This window comes from Varroa destructor, unplaced genomic scaffold (assembly GCF_002443255.2).
Source record: "Varroa destructor unplaced genomic scaffold, Vdes_3.0 BEIS01000007.1, whole genome shotgun sequence".
NCBI classification, from domain to species: Eukaryota; Metazoa; Arthropoda; class Arachnida; order Mesostigmata; family Varroidae; genus Varroa; species Varroa destructor.
Window position 1 is genome coordinate 9867525 of NW_019211460.1, and position 24194 is coordinate 9891718.

At 39.1% G+C, this 24194-nt stretch overlaps 2 long non-coding RNA genes across 2 annotated transcripts in view; one reads left to right on the forward strand and one right to left on the reverse strand.

Moving 5' to 3' along the window:
* Positions 1–7923, reverse strand: part of LOC147754288 (uncharacterized) — a 77130-nt gene extending 69207 nt beyond the window's left edge. The window contains exon 1 of the long non-coding RNA XR_015316798.1: positions 7748–7923. This is a non-coding gene — a long non-coding RNA (uncharacterized LOC147754288). The remainder of the gene's footprint in view (positions 1–7747) is intronic.
* Positions 7924–20976: 13053 nt separating this feature from the next.
* Positions 20977–24194, forward strand: part of LOC147754289 (uncharacterized) — a 119243-nt gene continuing 116025 nt past the window's right edge. The window contains exons 1-2 of the long non-coding RNA XR_015316795.1: positions 20977–21577; positions 22007–23463. This is a non-coding gene — a long non-coding RNA (uncharacterized LOC147754289). The remainder of the gene's footprint in view (positions 21578–22006; positions 23464–24194) is intronic.

Consider the following 24194-nt stretch of genomic DNA (forward strand, 5'->3'; position numbering starts at 1 on the left):
AACTCGAACGTTCAACTAATATTTTTGACTCACACAGTAAAAAGCATGCCAGCGATTATAAAAAAAAAACAACAACAACTAAGGAATATGTCTAAACTCTCAGGATCACATCATTCGAGAGCAGAGCTCTCCAAACGCAATATTCCTACACAGAAGTATTGATCCTTTTTTAGGGTCGTTGCTACTAGTCGAATAGATACCCCTACAATATATTCGAACCATAGTAGAAACTTGACGAACGAATTTATTAGTGCAGAAGTTGCTCTGAAATTGTGTTTTTGTAATCGGCTGTTATCGCTGTCACGCCGTGAAGGAAATTTGGTTCGATTTTGAATTTTGGCCCAGTTGTATTGAAACAGTCTATTTTAACCATATTCAGAAGACGCCCTCATGATCGTAGACTTCCACGACAAAAAAATATGGTATTACGAACGCGACGTTATATCCTCTTTTACGATTCGTTATTGAAACGCCTATTGGCCGGAAAGTCGGCTTTGACGTCCTTCTGGCATGCCGGAACCTATCATATTTTTCGAGGCCTATACACCACCAGCCCTTCAGGCTCTTCCCTCGTGGAATGTTACCGAAGTGTTTTCACAACTAATTCCGATATTGAAGCTAGGGTTCGAGTAGACCCGTTGGCTTCTCGTGTTGATTTGTCAAATACGTTTAAGACAGCGGCTACTGGTACAGCGAGAGGCGTATCAACGCTTCATGTCAAGCCTAGACCACCACGGCGGGTCGTACATAACCAGGAAAACTGCCTTTGGGCATTGCTTTCCTCAGTTTTGGGATACCATCGGAAATCATGCCCTAGCCCTAGCAATGAGAAAAACAATATAGGAAGTAAAAAACGATAAAGCAAAAAAAATGTAGCAATAGTTCTATAATAAGAAGATGGTCGCAGATGATGATAACCTGATTTAATGCGACCGATTTATCTATATCCGAATGATACTCATTTGCTAGCACTTAACGCTTTTTTGCGCCTTTTTCAAAAAGTAACTACCGGTGCACTGGAATAAAGTGGCCGAATGTAAATCTGTCTAAAATTGTAGAGACAGGGCGAAAGGAAAAGCCCTTTGCATACTGTCACAATAGCTGGACAGACCATATATTAGCGATAATAAACGCTTATTTCTAGTACTGCTCGTATAACAATTTTGCAAAAGATATTACTTAGCTAAACTATTATGTAAGTATAGCAGGATAGCTATATAGCTTTAAGCTACGCATTTTGCAAACAGGGCTTAAAGCCCTATTCCAGATTCAGCTTGAGCTAATCCGGTCGTTAGATGTCAAAATCAATTTGTGGAAGTAGTGTATTTCGTCCAAGTCCAAACAAAACAGAACTAGAAATTGTTATTATCTTATTAGATGTTTCTGATCATTTAGTCTAGTTGCTTTTTTTTGCCCTTAATTTCTAGACTATACGTTTCGCACATGCCTACGTTGTTGGTTTTGTGTCTCCTGTAATACGAGAAGTAAACATAATGCAAGTCTAGGCCATACAGATTCTTTGACTGGGTTTGTTTTTAGTTTGTTTAACCTGAACACCATTAATGGAACGAGAAATGGCTACACGACTCCATACTACGAAATCATTTCGAAGATGTGCGACGACCTCGCTTACGGCGCTCAAGGGGTAAATACACAAAGTGGTATCTAATATGCCGTAAATAAAAGATAAAACGTTTAATAATCAAAGTACTCAGGTGGCCTTTGATTGCCTAGAGAAAAAAACTTCTATCTTGGCTTTCGCTAAAATAAACGTTCAGATAATCCAACTTTTATCTCAATAAAGGATTGTTTATATTCCCAAGTTTGTATTTTAATTAATTTTTGAAACCTCTATGCATGGGCATCTCCACCGTAAGCAAGAACTACTGTAGCAACATAATTCTATACACAATAAGGAACACATTGATCCCCGTAATATTTTTTTGTACCATCAGCTAGAAAAGAAGTTCTAGCGCTAGGAATAGTTTGATTGAAAATATGCTCATGCTGAACATAACTAACCTAATTTTGAGGCAGGCAACGATCGTGGCCTTAATATCCTACCCAGCACTGAGCACCGCCCAGGGCTCAGTATGTCAAAGGACTATTCTATTTTATTACATACAGATGAAGCTGTTATCACCATCGTAATTATCTACCTTAGAAAATCCTGGCATTAGTAGTTTCGTGCTTTAGCTTGCGCGTGACCAATTTTGAGAAGGATTAGTTACCGCCCCCTGCTAGAAGCATTCGTGAGTGGTAATAGACATGTTCTTGTAGTCGAGTAAAATCATTCTGTGGACATAATTCACTTCTTTTGTCTTGCCTTCACGTCTCGGCTAAATGTTGTCCACGGTGTTTGGCGGCACTGAAGACACGACACCGTTAGTTAATACAAATGCTAACATGTTATTCCTCCGCCATCCGGGAACTTCTACATAAACAAGTTTTATTTTCCTCGGTCGGTTCTGATGTATATATATATTGACGCAAACATTGTAATGTGAATTATGTCTGTTGTCTATGTAAGCGCAGGACGAGTGGCTGTGAGGCGCTCGTAACTGCCAGCCAATGACAAAGCTATACCAGTTCACTTTGTTTTGGTGGCAGTGATGGGATAGCTACCAGTATGGAAACGTTGGCAAGGGGAGTCGTAGAGTACGTGAGTGAGTGGACGACGTCGCCAGAATTCATATTCTATGATGTCTGATCGAAAAGGTCGATAGATAGCTCTAAGCTTCTGGGTGGAGATCGCGGGTGATTGGCCGATTAGATAATACAAAAAGAGCGACCGACAGACATCTAGGCGACATCTCGAGTATGCTTCGACCCGCGTGAATGGGATACGACTACATGGAATGCCTTCAAAAAGGAGCCCTACGACCGTTTCCCTAAAAAAAAGAAAACCGAGTCGCTGAAGCGTTGTTTTTAGCGCTACAGTGTTGAACGATCTGAGGTGTCAAGTTCGAATTCAACGTGTCCCCGGCTAATGTTCGAAAAACCGCATAATCGGTTAATTTGCCGAACGTTGTCAGAGCGTAATAAATTCCTGCACCGCGATTCAAGATTATAGCCCAAAGGTACTCGACACCCGTCTCCAGAAGCTAAGTTGGAATCGAGGTCTCGCGGACGTAAATAAAACTGTACGAGGACTAATGGCATGGTTTTTCCGAAATAGAGAGAGATGAGCTAGAATGCGCCCGTACGTGGGTATAGCATGTATTGTAGCGTGAAAGAAAGCGATGAAAGTACGTCCTTTCTTAATCTGTCGGCAGAAAATCTATGAACCCGATGCTGAATGTCGGTGAGCATCCGCCTTATTTGACAGCATGAGCGGTAACGACCACTACGTTTACTGCTTCGGCAGCACGGTGTGCTTCAGGAAGACGGAGGGCCGGATTGTGAAAGGCTGTTGATAAGTGGTCGTGCAAGACACCTTCGATTGAATTTAAGACTAACAATTCTTACACCCAACAGTTCGTTTTGGAAAAATGGGGTCTTGTCCGACATGCATCACTAGAGTTCCCGAGAAGTAGCAGGCAGCGCAACATGAACTCTCTAACCGCTACGCAGCGGGATAAAGACATCCCATCGCATAAGCGTAACGGAATAGCAATGATGTAGGCATTATCAATTAATTATGTACGTAAACAGACTGCAGGTGGCTCTGAAGCGACCGTTTCTGCCAGCGAACGACAAAGCTAGCCTAGTCCACGTTTTCTTATGTATAATACATATAGTATATTTTATATATACGGATATAACATACAAGTGGCGCCATTTATAGAGTCAAGCAATTACAAAATATACGTACTACATGGGCAAGATAAACCCTACACGCGATATTTTTCAAACTATTGTCACTCGAAGTTTAGAAAGAACCGACTTACTGTCCGACAAAGTCGGATTCTATCCAAAACAAGGGATATTTTAAGAAACTGTTATACTTTTATAGGAAACTGGGGTACTTTTTACGCTTTTATAAAGGGTACTTTTTTTTGACGGCCCTAGAAATTTGAGTAATTTACTGGAGTCACTCGCTCCATCAGAGCAGATTGAAACTCTAGCCAATAGACAGCCAACCTGCCGTGGGCAAGCCAAAATTTTTAAGCGCTTCACAAGTCCTTTCGCGTGAACAACTTACAAGCATAACAAATAAGGGGAAAAACGTATTTCTTTTTGCAAAAAAATACGCTGCCAATATCGGTACGCATAAAGGCAAACACAACAAACATATGATCTAATTAATATAAAACGAACGTTTACATATAACGGTTTTTATTGCTTTTGATTCTGGTCCCTGTTTTTCGGAATTGTCCCTTCGGTAAAGCGTCAATAACCTGCCTCCCACTTGAAGATCTAGCTGGGATGGGTCCGCTGTACTTATCTAAGGTTTCCTCGATAGACCCATGAAACAACATGATAACTGTATCGTATGATAACGACTTACCGAAGTTGAAATGGCCTAGTTACTACGGCAAATGCATAGCGCCATTGGCCTATTAATGAGGGTGTCCTGTGGCAAGAATCAATATCCTTACGAGTGCATAGATCCACCACTATTTCTAACGAGTACAGCATAGCATTTATATATGAGATCCAATGTTCTTCTCATTGTCGATTCACGTACAGCCTCAAAGCCTTAGTAGACCCTTTTGCGGAGCTACGCGATTGTAACAATCAAAGAGGTTTATCGTATTTTGGTTTTATGCTAGTAGATTTTTTACTGAATATGCGCAAGGTGGCTTAATAAAGTAGATGAATTTGTAGACGGAACACTCTGTAATGTTGGCCGGCCATTTGCACCTCAACGCACAAGGGATCAAGGACTTACTTCAGCGCGGTTCACGTTCTCGTCAATTTTCCAACACGGCTTTCCCTTCTCGTTCGTCCACAAACTCAAACGCAGAATTCCTACTTTATATGGCAATGCATCGGACGGGCTATAACTAGATAAAAAACATTCCTAGTAATGCGCAATATATTTGTACATTTGATTGAATCTTTCCATCCGGCAGAAGCTCTATAATCGGCTCAGTGTAGATGGGCCTTAGTCAAGGTTTCAATGTAAATATTGTTCAAATTCTCTTGCAAACTATATATCACATGCACAATACGCGCTGAGCACCCATCGTCGGGGGGGTTGGACGATCGAACTCTGTTACCGAATTCAGAATTCAAGTCTTGCATTTTTAGACCAAATAATAATGTGGTATGAGCGTGGGTGTAAAATGACATCTTGATTAAAGAGTCAATTTTACCTTCCTCGATACTGATGGACTCTATGGGTCTCGAGCGGCCCTTCGCCCAAATTCTGAATAGCTATTTATCTATAGAGTTGCTTCGTCAGTCCCGAGCTATGCTAAGACACATAGGCTCGTTGTTATATCTCACATAAAAATTCGATGATTTATCGAAAAACAGTCGAAACAAAAGACAACTTTCACTAAAAACTATCGGAAGAATTAACGCATATTGCTTGGCTCTGTTTGTTTTGTCTTTGTCCGAGAATCGAGGTAAAGCTGACTCTTTTTTAAGCGATCGCAGCTTCATTCAGACAATAGTGTTATAATATATCAAAGTAATTTTAAAGTGTTTATTTGAAATTATGCATAAAATACAAATATGTATATAAGTTAGTAACTTAAATGATTACTATCGCGCATTGATTCAATGTAACAATGATTCTACAAAAGAATAGAGTATGAAAAATCAAAATCTTCTTACTCTATTGAAACGCCCTATAATAGGCTTCGTTACGACCCCGAATATTTTGTTCCCTTCTGCATTTCGATTTATACCAATATTTCTATAGGAGGCTGGTAATAATCTCGTAAATCCTGCCATTACGGTGACCTCACTAGTAAACGAACGACAAGTGTTCTTTCGCCACGTTCCCGAAGAACTATCGCTTAGACTAAACCACCTAATCATACTTATAGGCGAAAGAGAGCCTCTACTAGTATCTGCATTATTTTTCGACTTGTACTACTAGGACGACTTTTTCTTATAATGCCTATACGCCCAATATAGTGCACACCCAAACTGAAGCAAGCAGCCAACACCAACAGCCCAATGTAATTCATGTCCTAATAAAAATTGCTTACAATAGCCTGTAAATTGATCATAATTGAAATAACTGGAGACCAGTAGCTGTAGCAGACAATATGATACCTCTAAAATATAGAGCAATACCAAGCGTTTAATGAATTATATTTGCTCAGAAGCACACTGATGCAGTTCCTCATTTGAGCGCTTCTCAATGTATCGCTGTAGAGGCATTTAAAGTTACCGATCGTCAATTGTGTCGCGAAATATACATATTTTTTTTCCAGTGATTTTCCAGCGTTATTATAGTTTTGTCATTGAATGAACATGTGACGGAAAGAGACACTGCTTACCCGAACGTGGACGAAATTCTAAATAAAAACCCCGATGTATTGGAGTATGATCGAAGACTATAGTGCATCTTAGGCGAGCCCGAACGTCAGATATCAGAACAGCATGAGCTTGTTATATCTGCTTTTGATTGATAAGTGGGAAACGTTTAGCCAACCCGATGGGATGTTTCAGCCCACTAATGGAATCGATTTTTGCAACTATAAACACACTTTAATTGCCGACAGAGCTGATTCCTTCTGACAGACTGCGTGACTAGAGTCAACTTACACTGTCATCAACCTAGCATATTGGCTTCAGGAACGAAAACTGAAGGAAGGAAATAACATCATGTCCTATTATCGAGTTATCTCGCGTTTAAGGCGTAAAGTTCAAGTGACAGTTGAAGGTCTGACAACTCAACAATCGAGTCTGGGTGAAAACGAATAAGCACGCCTAGTGCAGAATCAAGTTCACTCTTACTCTAACCCCTTTCGAAAAATCAGCTGCATCTTGGCTGTAATTGTCAAACACTTGTTTATCTTCGTAATAGAGAAATATCGATAGACGTGCGAATACGCTCTTCACCAGTGATTGTCCTAAAAGGTCAGCACTTTTAAAATACCTACATTTGTTTCGCTGTTAGGTAAAAGGTAGACTGTCTTCCCTACTATTAACTAGGCAATATTCACCTTACAAACAGCGTAAATTCCATAACAACGAGAGTTTTTAATGCCGACTGAATTTAGCTACAGTCAGGAGTGTACTTGTATATAGATCATACAATTCCATACAAATGGAGGCTATCGAAAGCAATGAACCCATTAATCCAACGAATGCACCCTTGTGTTTTTGTATTCTTTCTATGGTTTTCTACTTGCATCGCAGTATATATGCCGTATGAAGATAGGCCAAAACAAATGTCCTAGACTTCATCGGAGTAAGCGCAGCATGTCGTCAGGTGAAGCTAGATTATCACGTTAGTATTTTACAATATCTTGTCAATTGCAGTATTTGGACTTTAATGCTCATCCTCGAATTCTGAATGGGTTAGTTAAATATTGTATAATATATATAATATTGTAGAATAATATATAAATAGTTAAATGATTCTGGTATGGGAGGTCCCTATAAGAGATAATATCGACATGGGAAGCAATGATATAAAACGAATATATAAATAGTAGTACTACTAGATAGCAGAGACTTTTTGGTAGTATAAACATGATCTTTAAAAACAAAGAAGCACGAAAAGAACATTCTAGAAAGATATTACGTGACATATGCTAAAAAGATTAACGTAAATGATCCGCAGAATGATTAAATTAGAAAGAAAAAAAAAAAAAACGTTAATTACACTGAAACTCACCTTAGCAAGTAACCCAGTTCCGAGAAGACACAGGCTAAACTTATCCAAGTCAATAAAAGTGCCCAATACGAAACAAACTCACAGTTGGCGGAGCCCAACAGATGTTTGATATAGCAGTTTCGCGGGTCGAAGCAACTGGACACTCGTAACCGTTTCAATCGGCCACATAGCACAGACTAATGGTGTTTGGTGGACTCTATCTGCGTAAACGATCGAGGCACTTGGCTCCTTTGTAAGGGCCTTTGGTGCGATCTGAAATCGCGAGCAAAGGAACAGTTGGTGTTTCGCCTGCTTGTTGACTAGAATGACCCTAATCGTCAAACGGTACCGTAGGCTCAGCACTCAATACAGAGCTACCGAAAACTCTAATAATTTCCTAAAAGCTAAGGTTAGATTTGGATCTAGTTTAAACAACAAATCGCTCCGATACGATGTTGGGACACTAAAACTGTATCATGACTAACGGTTATAAATTGTACATTATATCTGCAAAAGATTTCAATAGAAGAATGTTTAGGGGATCTAATTGTATCCGTGAACACTAAAAAGATTCCAATATCATGGTATTAATCGAATAAAAAGCGAAATTCATTTGTTGAAAGCAGGTTTTGTCTTTTGTTTTGGAAGTACCTCAAAGGATGTCAGGACGATAAGCCATCAACGCCAGGACAACCTCTGCATGATCAATGCCACAATTAAACGCGCTAGACATAGACTTGGCTTAGCTTTGAGATCAAAACAAAGACTTACGTGTTCGGAAGTTTACCAATTTTCATCAGTAATTCAAAAGAGATGACGTCATTACGGCACTATAGCCAATCAGATCGAGTGTTCATGCTAGACTAGCACATTGTCTTGTATCCGGATTTCGCTTAATACATTTTCCAATTGACCGTGTATAATAAAGTGAAGATACTTCCTTTTTAGGTTCAGTAGGGCGTAATCAATTTTGGGAGCTTTGTGTGATAAGCACGATGGGTAACGGTAGGCACGATGACAGATAGGTCGATAGTTCCCCGGCTGGGTAAAACCTTGTTCCTAAGAAAATGACGTATATTTGTAAAAGCATACTTTATTTTTTTTTATGAAAAAACTACATTGAAGAAATCTAATACGGACTTCGGATATGTGCGCCTATACTGCTGCTTGAATTTTAGAAGGGTCGCCATAACTTCGGTAAAAATGTGCAACTTAGCAAATACTAGCTCTATTAATTTCGGTGCATTACAGGAACGCCTTATTTATTTACATAGAGCATAGTCATCTGTTTTGGAAAATGTCTAACCAAGATCGGAAGCGTTGTGAGATTAATTGTAGTTTATTCAATGTGGAATCATTAGCCTCAAACGAACTCAAATCAGACAAAGCAAAGGCGAAACTTCGTTTTCGGCTACTAGGTTTGGATGACGCGCATTTCTTTTTTTATTCAAACAAAATTAGGTCGTTCTCAACGTTTAACTTTATCAGCCAAGTTAGATGTTATGATTTCACTGTTACTTCGTTCTTGCGGACCGGACTTCCATTATAGCCATGACCACTTCGTCGGTGAAGTTCGAAGACTGCATCTTGAGGTTTGTTCTGAAGGAAAGCAAAGCCTATAGCATCGTTAATAAAATGAGAATTGAAGCCTTTATAATGCAGCATATTCTCAAATAGGCTGCGTTTTGTCCTTAAGTTCCAATTTGACGCAGCATTCCTCACCGTTACTGGAATCCGGCTGTTGTTCTATAACAGGATATTGTCATACACTGCATTCATCAGCACATTAAAGCATGTGTGATAAATTAGAAATGTATTAATTACTTTAGCGATACGTAGCCATAAGCGTCGCCAGAACGATTTGATCAGCGCTCAGGATAGCATTTCCGATTCTGATGGATATTTCAAACCGGATCCTTGTTGGCCTTTTGCAAACGTTGTTTATTTACTCGTTCGTGAAGGAAATCTTATAGCAAAGGCTTACAAGTTTTCTTTCCACATGAATGGTAAAATGTTCTTCTTTGCTGGTTTTTGTTACGAGAAAAATCATGTATTCTTCTTTGAGCTGAGTGAAGCGTCCAGGTATGTGCATGTGAAATTCGTACATAATTCTAAAGAATAATTGCACAGTATACAGTTTTATACGTTCCTCATTTATTATGTCATGTTTCAATAGCTATTCTTCTTGGACTTCGAGGGCTTTTTACTGCAGGCTGCTATATTACAGTCCTTTCTCTTAAGCAGATCATAAAGTTCATCTGCTGCACACTTAGTGATTAATTACCCCCCTTCACGAAGTTTTTTTTTACTCTGGCTGTTATTGTCAATTTTCTATTACCAGAAATTTAATTTATGCCTCTTCTCACGGAATTGTTCTCTGAATCTATTATGCCTATGAGGCATCTCTGCGAATAGTAAAAAACCTATTTGTGGTTCCAAGTCAGATCTATTCGCGAGCACTCTATCTGTATACAACGCGCCCTTTTGCAATTTGCGCCTGCAGTTCGCTCTTCCGACAGCCGGTTTTTTGTTTAATGCAAGCTATGAGATGGGGTATGGAGTCGAGAAGCCATGAATTTGTTTGCTTGCTGTGGAGGGAAGACACATTCTCTATACAACCACGCGTGGTATACCATCTTGACAGCGTGAAAAAAAAAAATTTATTTTATTAAAATTAATTCAGAACACATTTTATTATAGCAGGCCACCGGTGGCAAAGATTAACGCTACGCAACAAAGGCTTGTAAACCAAGCATTCGATAATCTAACAAGCCTCAGAGCGGTAGAAATGGAAGAAGGAGGAAATATATTCAGATGCACATATACACAAATACGAATGACGTGCGCCCTTGGTGGAACTAGTGTAATCATCACGTATTCGTTCGTATACTTCCTGAGGATGGTGTATCAAGGCTTATTCCTTAATTCAGAAGGCAGCAGCCCCGCGAAACGGTTCCTGGGGGCGACGTGGTAGAGGATAGAGGTACCTTTGGGAATTATGAAATCCGCTTTAAAGTAGTCCTGGTCTCGTACACAAAAGCAAGCTGAAGAGCAGGCTAAAATGGGATCATTCTTTCTTTCCCTAAGGTCTCGTTAGTTTCAGTGATGAGCGTCATTCGGTGGTTTGCCTACTAGTCCACTAGTCTAATCCAGTGAGACGTAACCAGGCGAATTCTGAGAAAGTGCAGAAAATGAAGGAGTGAGTGGCTTCAGAAGCTCGCACGCTAGAAGAGCGGTACGCAGATATTTAGGCCTTCATTTCTGCCCTAACTGCCGCTTCTCACCTTAGGCCGTCTCCCGAATCGGATCGCTGATTGGTTACTGTGTGAGCCCACGCCAAATAAATATTGTCTCGATCGAATTAGTTGAGACACAAACAGAGCGTGTATACAAATACATAACATAACCTGGCAGTACACGTAAACGCAGCCTTCTGCTAGTGTAGCTCGATATGTAATAGTTATCAATAGTGTAAGACGATGTCCGAATCCGCTTGGTTAAATAATGGCTTGAGAAAATCGACATAGATCCTGTTTGTCGTATCAAATTAAGTACAGCTAAAAAAAAAATGTCTCACTCATCGAGGAAGTAGTCCGCTTAAAATTATCAGGAGGGCGGAGTAGAGGTATGCTTTCCCATAATAACAGCGCGCGCTATATCGAGACAGAAAAGTAAGACTAATAGTAAAAAGATTATTTCTTCAATATACAATGAAACGGTAAAACAACGTTCTGTCACCGTGTAGTACCTATGGGTTTTGTATATTCCTTAGGTAGTTCGTCTAGTTGTCAATAAGCATAACAATTCTGGGTTCTAAACACTATGAATTAAAAGTGTATCTTTGTGATATAGTAGGTATTCAGCAAAGCTTATTAAGATACTTTTTTGCTGACTACGAACTATCAAAAATGTAACGTTAACGGTACCCGGCTGAATGTGTAGCGGAACTTAAGTCATGCTACGTATGCAAACAACCCCCTATTCACGAAGCGCCTATAAGCAGAAATTTCGATTGGAATACTTCTCCTTGTCGATGTTCGTTTATACGTGCGTATCGATACTATTTGATGAGGATAGAAACTAGTAGGGTGCCCGTAACAAATGTCCACTTCAGCGGCTATTTCTGCCGAAAATACATAGCATATCCCAAACCACAGCCCTTATTTCGTATGCTTTGCGGATGCGATATCCAACGTTCAGCAATTCGGATATAGAAATAAAACTGCGGCATTTAGCGCCTTTTCTTTCAAAGCACAGGGTATCCATTCGGCGCTCATCATCATCATCGTCGTCGTCGTCGTCATTGCCCATATCATCATTATCACCAATAACAGTAACAGCATCGCCATACTAATCTCCATCGTTCTCACCCATTCCATTTGAGTATCCACTCCGGATCGCCCCTTTACAGGCATTAGGCGCTTGCAGATGCACCTGCATAAGCCCGCAGCACCTCCCCACACATACATGAACCCCCAACCTCCGCGGACAGAGGGGAATAGAAATATCCATTCAGACACGTGGCCTTCCAAGTATCGTATGACGCAGGACGTGCACGTCAACGTAAGTGGTTATTTCTCCCAGATCTTGCGTATTATCTCCAATCTGTCGTTCGCACAGACGGTGTCCGCAAAGGTGAGCGCGATCATTATAACCGCTTTCACCCCGAATCCTTTACTCCTACTAACGTAGTTACAGTTGGATCTAGGACCTGGTATTTAAAAGGATGAAGAGCGTAGCGTAATCAATCTATATACTGACCACGCAATCGCGCTAGTAATTCGACTAATAATGCAACCCCAACCTTAGGGCTGTCCTCTTTAGAAGACGAACACGTTTATCTCAGATACCATACCAATAAAGGACAGAACACGCTTAAAGCAATGCAATTCTAGCAGACTTGCTACACTAATAAGCATGCTATGCTGATTAAGCAAACAAGCTTCTAGTTATGGTAATCACTTGTTGCCCTTTGCCCACTCTCCGGACAGATTAACCAGAAAAAATGGGAAGTAACTAAAAACCTGTTGCGATTCAGCTTAGATTCCGGCTGAGGGGCGGATTTCTCAATTTTCTACGTCTTTTTGCAAGTCAGACACAACACAAACTATTGAATAATTATACAAGCGCTGTCGTCACTAGTTTACTTACTGTCTTGTACGTCTGAGTAATCCCGTCATATCAACTCCAGCATCGAAAAATTACACCGTAGTAAATGGATAGACAGGCTTAGCTTGGCGTGCAGTTATTATGAGCCGATGCTGATCATTAGCGTATCGGTGTATTACCGTTTATAGCGAAGAGCCATCTATTTAGAATAACAACTAATGCCTCGAGACAGGGAAATGTGTACTGATAGATGACTCCAGCCATTTGCTCCACTAGATCCGGGATTGTTTGACAATAATAACGCACTGCCTATAGGAAACGAAAAGCACTTGTCGTATGTTGGTAAAAACACTAGAAGTTTTCAGATGAGCTTTACAGGAAGATGACGATGTCTGATCCCTATAAGCGTTAGACACTTGTGCTACTGCGATTTCGAGCAGCCCTATTAAAGGAGGATAATCAGATTAATGAAATCAATTTATAATCGGATTTCGTGTATCCGGTCAGCATGATCAGGCATATATGTATCTGATAACATTTTCCCTTTCCGGAGCGTTCATGATGACGTGCGTATAATTCGACGCGCGCTTATTGTCACACTAATACATATTAATGACGGTGGTGGCAGGCACTAGAATTTTAAGGGTTAGGGAAAACTGAGAGTACGCAGTGAAAGGGGTACATAATTTCTAAATCAAGTTCCCTTGAGAAAAAAGTCTCTCGCTGTAGTTACTTCTTGATTAATATCAATTGTTAAAAACAAACCCAAGGGAATAATCGTCTGGGATAGACAATAGCGAAGAATCTCAGGACGACCTTGACTTTTTAGAGCTAGCTAAATTTTGCAAATACCCATACAGATGTGATTGTGCTACTTGCGCAATAAGCCTGAGTATAAAAATCGAAAAGCAAACCGCTCAAAGACCATCAGAAAGCAAAGCTGACCTAAACTAAGTTGGCGACGCGGTGTTTCCTATATTTATTTCTTCTTCTGTATATAATTCTGAATCGAAAGGAGAGTGAATCTTTATGTTACCGAAGATGGTGTGGATAATAGCGAACTTGAAAAATTATGGCCTAAATAGCTGAAAGAAAGTAATTATATCGAGGTTAATTTTCGGTACGTATTAAAATGCAACTAAGATGGCGGTTTGCTTTCTCACGTAACAGCGATACGTTTATTTGCTTTTGTCATACTATAAGAAAGCCGGTTGTTATAATACCGACAACCATCTATTCCTTATGGCGGAAGCAGGAGTATGCGAGGACCAGCTATTGCCTGGCATCTTTGCGCAGGACTAACCACTACGAGATAATAGACCACTTTGGTTTCAATAGCTGAGCTGTTGTCAGCGTACCTACAGTCAATTTGATTGTCCAGATAAGTCTTGAGCGAAGCAAGTGGTAATTGCATTGAAAACCATTTATGCGTACCCATACAAAACAACTCGTCGGTTTTTATTCAGATGCAGCTTGTAAATAAACGGCGTCCATTTCGTCCTTGTATGTCCTAAACACCGTATATTTCGTAAAATACTATTTTGATAGTATTCACGTATATCTAATGCCTATGTGGTTGAAGGTCGTATTGATATCCTTTTAATGGATTTGCGTGTTTGGACGTGTTTAATAGTGCCAATGTGCTGTTATATGAATATGCGATCTTATGTAACACTCGCCTAGTATATCGACGTAGAAATCGAGATTTTTAGATAGAAGGCGCCTAAACATGATTGATTGTATTGAGAAGGATCGTTGCTGATTCTGATTACAAGTTCTGGTATAACAGCAACTTTGAGATCTCTGAAAATATTTACAATAGGTACAAGTGTGTTTCTATTAGTCAACTTTAAAGCAGATTAGAGTACAATGAATAGCACGCCATTACTAGCTATAATTTCACGTTAAGATCGAAAAGAAACGTACGTTTTACGTGTGACCTGTCCGAAGGATACGAGCCGGCTTTTTCAAGGCTGCTACTGACTTCCACACAAGGATACGTATCGATATTTTAGCTAATTGGTAATTCGTATGGCCGGGTGACTATCAATTGTCAAGTACTTAATACATAATGAATAAATTATTTATCTTTTATAATACCTTGAAGAAAACTAAAATGCAATTTCCTTAATTATTAGTATATCAGGGCCAATCCAAAATCATTGTACTGGGTCAGGTGGACGCAGATTTACCCGTTGTAAAAGCGTTTTGATACGTGCCGATGCTAGTAAATCATTTGCACAATACACAATAGAAACATTGCCGGCATTAGTTGGATTCTCTGGATAGTTGGCCTGAGATAGTGCACGCAACCTAATAAACCCTTTGAACGTAAAGCAAAGAGTGCATAATTTTTAGCGGAATTTGTGCTAGTAGGCGATCGGCCGTCCTCGCCGTAGGAGTAATAGTTATTTAATTCGAATAGTTCAATAAAAGGTAGATTATAGGGTAATGATTGTCCGATGCGAAAACGTCAAGGGGCTTAACGAACGAAAGACTTTACTATTGAGCCACTTTTCTATAGACATATATTACAGAAGCAGAGCTTCCGGTTCTGGACTCTGTTGAATTTTCTGCTGTAAGATATGTATGCTGAAATAAATTTAGTACGTGCCTAGAAGTGCGCCTGTAAACAAGTCGCTTATTCACCTACCAGTTTAATAACACAAGAATACCTGCTTATTAATTAGACACATTTAGAATTTATTTAATCTAGAGCATATACTCCTATCTGTTTTATTGTAGAGATATGCAAAGGGGTACCTTATTGTCTCATGCTTAACTTTAAAGCTCATAGACAGAAATTTACGTTGTTTTTACAACAAACAGTCTCAGTACAAAACTAAAATACATCGCTTAAAAAGGTAATTGAGGATCAGTGCCTGAAGAAAAACAATATCGAAACGCACGCCGAATATTTGACACTCGGTTTACGTCCGTTCAATAGTTCTTATCCGTTGTGTTTTTTTTCTGTAATTACAACAATTGAGCCTCACTATCAAGTAAAAATACCATTTCAGTCATAAGTCGGCCATAAGGGAGATCTGTGCTTTTCGTATTAAACTCACAGACGTACGAAAAAAACAGCTAACAAATGAGTTTGATCTTAAGATATACATAGCTTTTCAGGTGCTTATTTAGCATTTGTTCTGTCGTTCGCCCTCGGGGGAAGTCAACCGTTGAAATACGGTAATTTCAATACACACACACACTTGGGTAGGATTTGTTCCATATTTTGTTGACTAATCAAGTAAAAGCTCCTTCGCAAAGATGCTTAACGTAATACGTCATTTTAGGAGCGTATCTAATCAATCTCTGCGAATAGCAATCCTGCAAATGGAAATAATAAATGTAAAGGGCATTTAACGTGCACAAAAATTATGAACAATGTGACTGAAAGTTATGCCTTTTGCTCCGTCTCTATTACGGCTTTTTTCACTTAAAATAACAAGTTTTTCCACAAGTTTCATGTTAATTTTAGCATTCTTTCGTTCTAAATGATATTATATGCCTTCCTTTTGGATTAGCTCGCCTAAATTGGCATACAGTCGACAGAAGTTCTTTTGCGCAATTTCACAAGACAGACTTTGCACTCCTACAACTAAAATAAATCCTGCGATTTTTACGTCCTAAATTGCTTTTAGGCATCGTATTAAACGCATAAGGCTACTATATAGCTAGCATGCGTCCATAACGTCCATAGCCAGACGTGTTGCTGTTAGACCTTTACGGGAGCTTTCCTTACTGCTAATGCCGAGAGAAACAGAAAATATTTTCCGTATTTCTCGAAAAATAGCAGCGTTTTGAGTCCTGCTGTTTCTAGAAATGGCGGGGTTTGATCTCTTTAGTTCTCGTTTTCGCCAGCGACGCTGACTAAGCGACTAAAACCATGGCGAAGACGGCTATGTCTGCGCCAGCCAAGAGCCGTAGGAAACGCAGGTTTGAATTTCGAGGCGAAAGGAAGATCGGGTAACGGCCTCAAGGGCAAGTACCAATCTTTCTGAGCGATGTTAGTAGAGGGAATCATGACCAAAAGAGACAGAAAGACGGAAGGAATGCGGCGGTTCCTTTTCAGCCTAGATGTCCTCTTCGCCGTCGCCGTCGCCGTCGCCGTCGTCGTCGGCGGATACGCTTTGATCTTCCCACACTTGACACGCTCGAATTGTTTTTGCCCCATAGAAATCGTAAAACTGGGCTCAAAAAGTGGATCGAATTGTGGCTACTGCTGTATTGGGTATGTGTAAGCGTTATGCGATCGAGAAGCAAGGCAAGAGATCTTTCGTAACTTGTTGCGTCCTGGCATTCCTGTAAATAGTTACATGGACATTGTTCGAATGGTTTCGCATACTCGTGCTGTGTTTCTACGCTGTAGCCAATGGTAGCTCCGCTCTTGTCCTTGCGACCGGGGAGTGTTGAGGAAAAGTTGAGCCACGATTCACTGACATAGCCTAGAAGTTGAGATTAGAGAGGCCCGAAGAGATAAAGCACATATGACGAAAATAGAGTGAAAAGTACGTATGGAACAAACGTATCACACTTGACTATGGGTTTATTTAGTAACTAAATAGCATGTCATAAATATAATAAATAAAACTATAATGTCGTAGACATGCTAAAAACACGTGAATTAAATCTATGCCTAGATAGAAAATAAATCTAAATAAATAAAAAATAAATAAAGAATGTTACATAGAAGTCCGCTACACGCTCGGCGAATTATTACTACTATTTAATAATTATTATTGACGTTGTTATTGGCCATTAATGACGATAATGGCTCTTATACATTAGGAGTCTTAGATAAATCCACTCATAATGTGTAGAGAATGAATAATCTGATGCCAGCTAATTGATTAGAACCGATACAGAAACTTGTGTTAAATTTTATTGTGCAATAAGAATGTTTTTCTATCTATTAAGGTTTTAATTAAATTTACATCTGTGATAGACTGTGCTGGGTTCGGATGACGGTTCTTTGCTTAACATGCCACTCACTGAAACAAGGCTAACTTAACTGTATCATGAACTAAGTTTATTAGACATACCGTAGCTGCTGTGTCCTCTAAGAGCATACGAGATAATTCGTATTGATGTTATTCATTTTGATAACTTTATCAATCAAAATTAATATCAGAAACTTTGAGCACGATTTCAGAAGAAGAATACAGGATTGCCTGGCGCAATCGATAACCTTCATCATTATCTAAACGTTTAATTTATCCGAGCTTTTTGATAACCTAGCTGATACAAAAACACGTAAACACGAACTTTTTTTGGCGAGTTTTGTTGGAAGGTAGCGCTAAATGGATAAATTTTTTCATTTTACCAACAGCAATTTCTCTAAGAATCGCCTGTCTACTGAAAATTTCGAACGAATAGATACCATAGCCAGTAAATATGGCCAAAGTGATAGTTTCGCCCTCTGCTAATCTTTGTAGAGTAAACCTAATAGCGTGTTGGGCGTGATTCATCGTCTGTCGACTTGACATTGTTACATCTTTCAGGATAGTCTTTAAACGTATCGATTTTTTTTTCTGATGCCCTGTATTGATCACAACTTTTGTTGTTGCACTTATTTTTTTGCTTTTCTTTATTAGCGCGTCTCTAATTATCTCATTGAACCAATCCACACCGAATTAAAGTCGATTTTATATAATAGGTTGAAAAGCAATTACTTATAGACCAAAAAGGGTAGGATTTTATGTCGAGGCTTAAGGCCTTAAACTCGGCTAGTGCTTTTAATGTTGAAATAAAACAGTGCAGTACAATTTGCCATTGCCAATGAGCTATGCTAAAGCATCCTGTTCGCAGAAAAGATTAACTTTCGTGGAACACTGACCATCGAGCTCAGAAATTTAGATAGATACAATTCAAGATCTTATCTGCATCTCTTTCTGTTCTGTTCTGATGTGAGCTTTCCAGTTCCGTTTCATTGTCTTTAAGCGATCCGTTGATCTGCTACAACTTTTGTACAGATGAATCACTGCAGACGTATTGGCAACGAAATGAATCCCTGTACGAAAATAGCCATTATCCTTTGTCAGGACAAATTAGCCCTAACAAAAGGATAATACCATCAATTTATAACTGGCTTGTGCTAGACAAGCCTGTGACAATATTGCGTGGGAAGTACGTCGGATTCGAAGCAGACAGAGCTCGTGTTTGTACACTTGTTGGGGTCTAACGTGATGGGTCATCGTTGACGTTGTTTATCATCATGATGGAACCAGTTAGAGTAGGTAGTATATTACTTTTGCTCAGTCCGTTACGTCTGTGTACGCTGGCTGGCTAACAAGCTCTCAAGTAGGCACCTTCTGTTTAGATGTCAATAGAAAAACGGTTAATCATTGTACTGGTTTCTAAGCTGATCTTATGCCTTTTTTGTTTTTTTTTTTTTTTTTTTATTAACAGAAGTGTTTGATGTGTTATTACCTCTGCGTGTATAATTATGTCCTCATTTCATTTATAGCCAAACCAGAGAAAGATTCGCAAAAACAATACTATAATATAATAGGTCAGCTAACGTAGCAAAATGTTTGAACATTTATTTGACATTCTGGAAGTACGCTTGTTTTCTGTTGGGATCTGGCAGTCAAAACGACACACTGGGTTGTCGTCGTAATTTTACTATATATTCAACAATAATGGAGTCGTGACATTCGTGTGGCGGCGCCTTTTCAAATCAATCATAGCTTCAAAAACGGGAAATGTTTGTAAAAGTTTGTTAATCGAAAAAAAAGAATGCCTGCAAAACGTTTGCATACATTTTATAGCTATTGTAATGAGACAAGGCATATTACCAATAGCGCAAAAACAACAGCATATCCTGCTGGTGATTGTGGCAAAAAAAAGGGACGCAACTTTATGGATTGTATTTGGCCTTAGAGTACGGAATACTCACAATAGAATTTACTGTTCCTTTCTAACGATAGAACGTGTATGCCTGTGTAAGAATATATTATCTTCACTGAGTTTATGGGCCGATGATGAGCATTGTTATCATGCAGCAATAGTACTGTTTATTCAACATTTCCCGCGACATGTTTCCATTTCAACTGGTCCTTCTTTCAGTATCGAACCGTTTGCTCACTTTCGATGAGGCCTTTTGTCTCGATATTTTACGTGTAATTAGTAACGTTGACCTGGTCACGTCTGAATAAGGATAAATACAATAGATACGCTTTGCGGAACACACGAATAGAAATTATTCCGAACACTCACATTTATATTATTATATATAAATTTATTTAATTATATATAAAAAAAAAAAGAAATATTAAACATTATTTAGTTGTATGCTTGAATTACTCAGCCGTTAAATTTCTGTGTGATGTTCCGTTTCGCATCTCGTTTACATCTAACGCCATGTTGCCTTTTTCGCTTCTTTCCTTATCTGAACGGTACGGGTCCTCGAGCGAGCATCGCCAATCAAAAACCCAATAATAACTCGTCCATAGTATTAGATGGATTATTTATCGACAAGCACGGTTATCTAGCTTTATATGTTACTAAATAGTTGGTAAATAATGTTCTCTTTGAAGTAGAATTAACTAATTGAGCATTCTCTCCTTGTTGTCCTGCTCCATGAACTTCGTATCCATGATAGCCTATGCTATAAGCAAGGTTGAGATTTAAAGAACGATATCTGTCTTCATTCAAACTAAAGAATCAGACAAATTTCATTCGTCTGGTAATTATCCGAAACTTGTTTGAATGAGTACTGAACGAGCTCGATAGGTTGATTGAAATAAGTCTTGATTAAGTCTTAATAAGTCTCTTAGTCTTAATAAATTGTTGCATGTTTCCGATGTAGAATCAATAGGTCTCACTCCCCATCCAGTAATATAGCATCTTAAAATACTCAACATGTGTTCTATAGGGGCGACGCAATATGACGAGCGCTTTCCCTCTACATAAATACGCATCTTTAAGGGGCGCCCCAGGGAGATCCGCAAAAAGCCAGTGTCTCGTCTATTGAAGCGACCGGTTCACTGTCTTCATCTTCTGGACCGCATTCAGCAATATCGTTCAACCTGGCTATACTTCGTGTTTCTCCTCTAGCCTTCCCTTTCCTGCTGACCACTATTCTCTGCCTATTTATATGTGCCGCAAATACGCACGCAAAAAATATGATGCGACAGCCGACGGTGGGCTCTTGTTGGTCAGGTATATGTCTCGTAATAGTGCAGCGATATTATCGACTATATCAGGCTTACTATGTGCTCGTTGGAGATGAGGAAAGGCGGAAAAGAGCATCCATTGCGAGTTACGCAACCCGCAATGGATGCCCTCATCTATTTAGGATTTTTCTCTTATTAGTTCGTTTTTATCATGTCTGTCCTTTGCCTTTCACTTTCTGGCCGTCTGGTTCCTCTTCCTTTCACATACTAACAATAGAATAGTTCATCAGCTTTTAAACTGTATTGGAGTCGTTTCAAATTCTATTGAAATGTCTCTGTTATGTAAATAGTGTATTTGAATGAATGTTTTTGGCCGTTCTAGTTTGTCTGTTTTGACATGAAGTCTACATGTCTGTTGATTTGTAGTCACTAAATCTCTCTTATACAATTTGTAAACATCTTAAGCGCTCAATCAAGCGCCAACAATCTGGTGCTCAATGCTGGACGAATCTACTAAAGACTTGTTTAAGTGCCAGAAACATACCAGTGACATAAAAACGATGTTTACGTTTACTGACCTCAAAAAGTAAAGGGTCAGCGACAGTGTAACATCTTGTCAAAGGTTAGTCAACAAGATTAATATTTATAAACGATTGCCAAGTCTTCCGACTCCGCCGTATTTCGGTTGTAATAAAGCATTGTCGGAGGACTTCGGAGATAGCTGTTTACTTTATTAATCTGATGATGCTGAAGAATATGTTTAGAGAAAAAACAATTTATCTATAGTACATAGATTTTTAGACTGCATTTGGCTCCGGTTCAGGTAGTCAGGTACTCGAAGGAAGTCTTGACAATGATACGAAGTATCCTTAAGGCAACAATAGCAACCCTACAATTCAACCGAGCAATAACCTATTACCTAAACGAACGGTTTTACCCATAAGGACAATCTTAGTCCATTGTTATTCACGTTTATTATTTACATATGCGGATAAACAGGACGCGGCTTACCCAACTTGGAGTACAAATAAATCCGTATGCGAATTTTCAGTGGCGCTACAATTGAGCTGTGAAATTTGCAATACGTAACGGGTTGCCGGTGGCCCGAAGCTGAAGTCCTTGAGGTTGAGTTTCCGCGGCCAGCATAATGAAATCCCCGCGCTTTACTATAAAATCAGTATACGTAAAAACAATACTGTGTGCATTTTACTACTAAAATAACAAACGCGAACATCAAATACTCGTTTATATCATCAGACATCCACTATCGAAAATACACCATGGTACGGTGCACCCAGAAGAAACTCAACGAAGACCTGTCTCGGACGATCAGCTTACGATCACTCTATACCTATACACTTCATTGCTGTATATTTTGTTACAGGTGTTCTAGTGAATACTGATTGTGCGTATCTAAAATATTGGGTTGTCGACAAGTTACTGATAGTTTTTTCTAGATGGCTCTATCCCAGATAATAGGAGCCGCGTTTCGTTGGCGTTAATGTTCTCTGAAAGCACCGTTTTTCAATTGTTTCAAATCTTTTGAAGAGGGGTGGCTACGGAAATAGCTTGCCGTTTAGGTGGCACACAAATTGACGCTAGAGATTTCACTTGATTGTGATTTTCATGTACTAAACCCTGCAGAATTGCAACGGGGTCGAGCCATTTCTAAAATGGTTAATCACAGATGATAAAAACAAATCGATCACAAACAGAAATGAAAATAATTCATTCAGACCTTTACTATTAACAATTAACGAAATTATGACAGACCATTGAAAAAAATCGACGAAAATTGGTAAACAGGGAAGGTGTTGCCTTCTATCATGACAATGGCAGACGACGTACATCTTTATCTATCAAACGAAAAATGAGAAAGCTTAGATCGAAATTCTAATGCGTATGCCGTATAGTCGGGATCCTGCACCATCAGACTACCCTTTGTTTCGGTCTAAGCACAATTTTCTTAATGATTTGTTAATTAGTTTCAATGGAGTAATGCAAAAGTAATTTTTTTACCACCTTTCAACCTGAATTTTTACCGTGGAGGAATGATGGTATTTAAAATCGCAGAAACTCCTTGATCAAAACGACGCATGTTTAGTTTAGTGTATATATATATATATATATATATTTGCTTCGACTCTGGTGAAAGATCGGTCAAAACTTTTTCCAAAGCCAATATAAATATTTAACACTACTGCTCTATAAAAAGTGTGCTTTTGTTCGAGTTGCATCATGAGATCTCAAGCGGAACGCCTGATAACGGTCTTTCTTTCACAGAAATGCATAAGATGAGAACAACCATTGTCCCTGTAAAGCAGTTTTTTTCTTCTCCTTTCCAACACGACGCCATGAGCTGAATTGTTATATGGGTTTCTGGCTTTCGATCTTATACGACATCGAAATCCGTTTAAGGCGGGGTAGTGGCTTGGATTGAAAAGAGGAAGCTATGCACGTTGAGCGACGTCCCTCGAACTGTTGCGTCAGTGCTTGTCAACGACAATGGTTAGTCCTCGACAGCCTTCGGAGAGTTCGTCTAGAAATGCGTTATTAGTAAAAGGTCAGAACAGCCTCTTTCTGTGGGTAATTGACGTTAGCCATCATACAGTTTATGTATTTGTAAAAAGAAAACATCTTTTATACTTACATATTTGCTTCATGCTTTAGGCCCAGTACGTTGAGATGGCCGGCCGGTTTCGATCCTACACCACCTCACATGTTCTTGAATTCAGTAAACAAACACGTTGACACTGCGTTATCATGGGGCTTTTTGTGCTTGCATAATAATTATGAACCCAGTTCGAACACTGAACCGGTACAGGTATTGAATAATCTTTATATGAGTATTACGCTGTTAAACTTCTTAGCTCTGAATGGCTAGAATTGCCTACTGATAACTGTAAATATCTTAATTGATATAATCGTCATTCTAAGGTAGTTGTTTATTTCAGTTATTTAATAGGTACCGTTTTTACCGGCTTTCATTCTAGGCAAAACGTGTTCTTCTTCCAATATGTTAATAATGAGCTATCTATTCAGGTTAAAATTTATTATCGAATGCACTATCATTTATTTATGGGTTATATATTATCTAAATTAGGTGGAATTTGTTGCCTCACAATACTATGAACAAAGCTTCTTCCTATAAGTAAGAGCCTGCCAAACTCTAAAAAAAAAATATATATATATATATATGTATGTATGTATGTATATCTTTCCTTATATAGAATGGAATA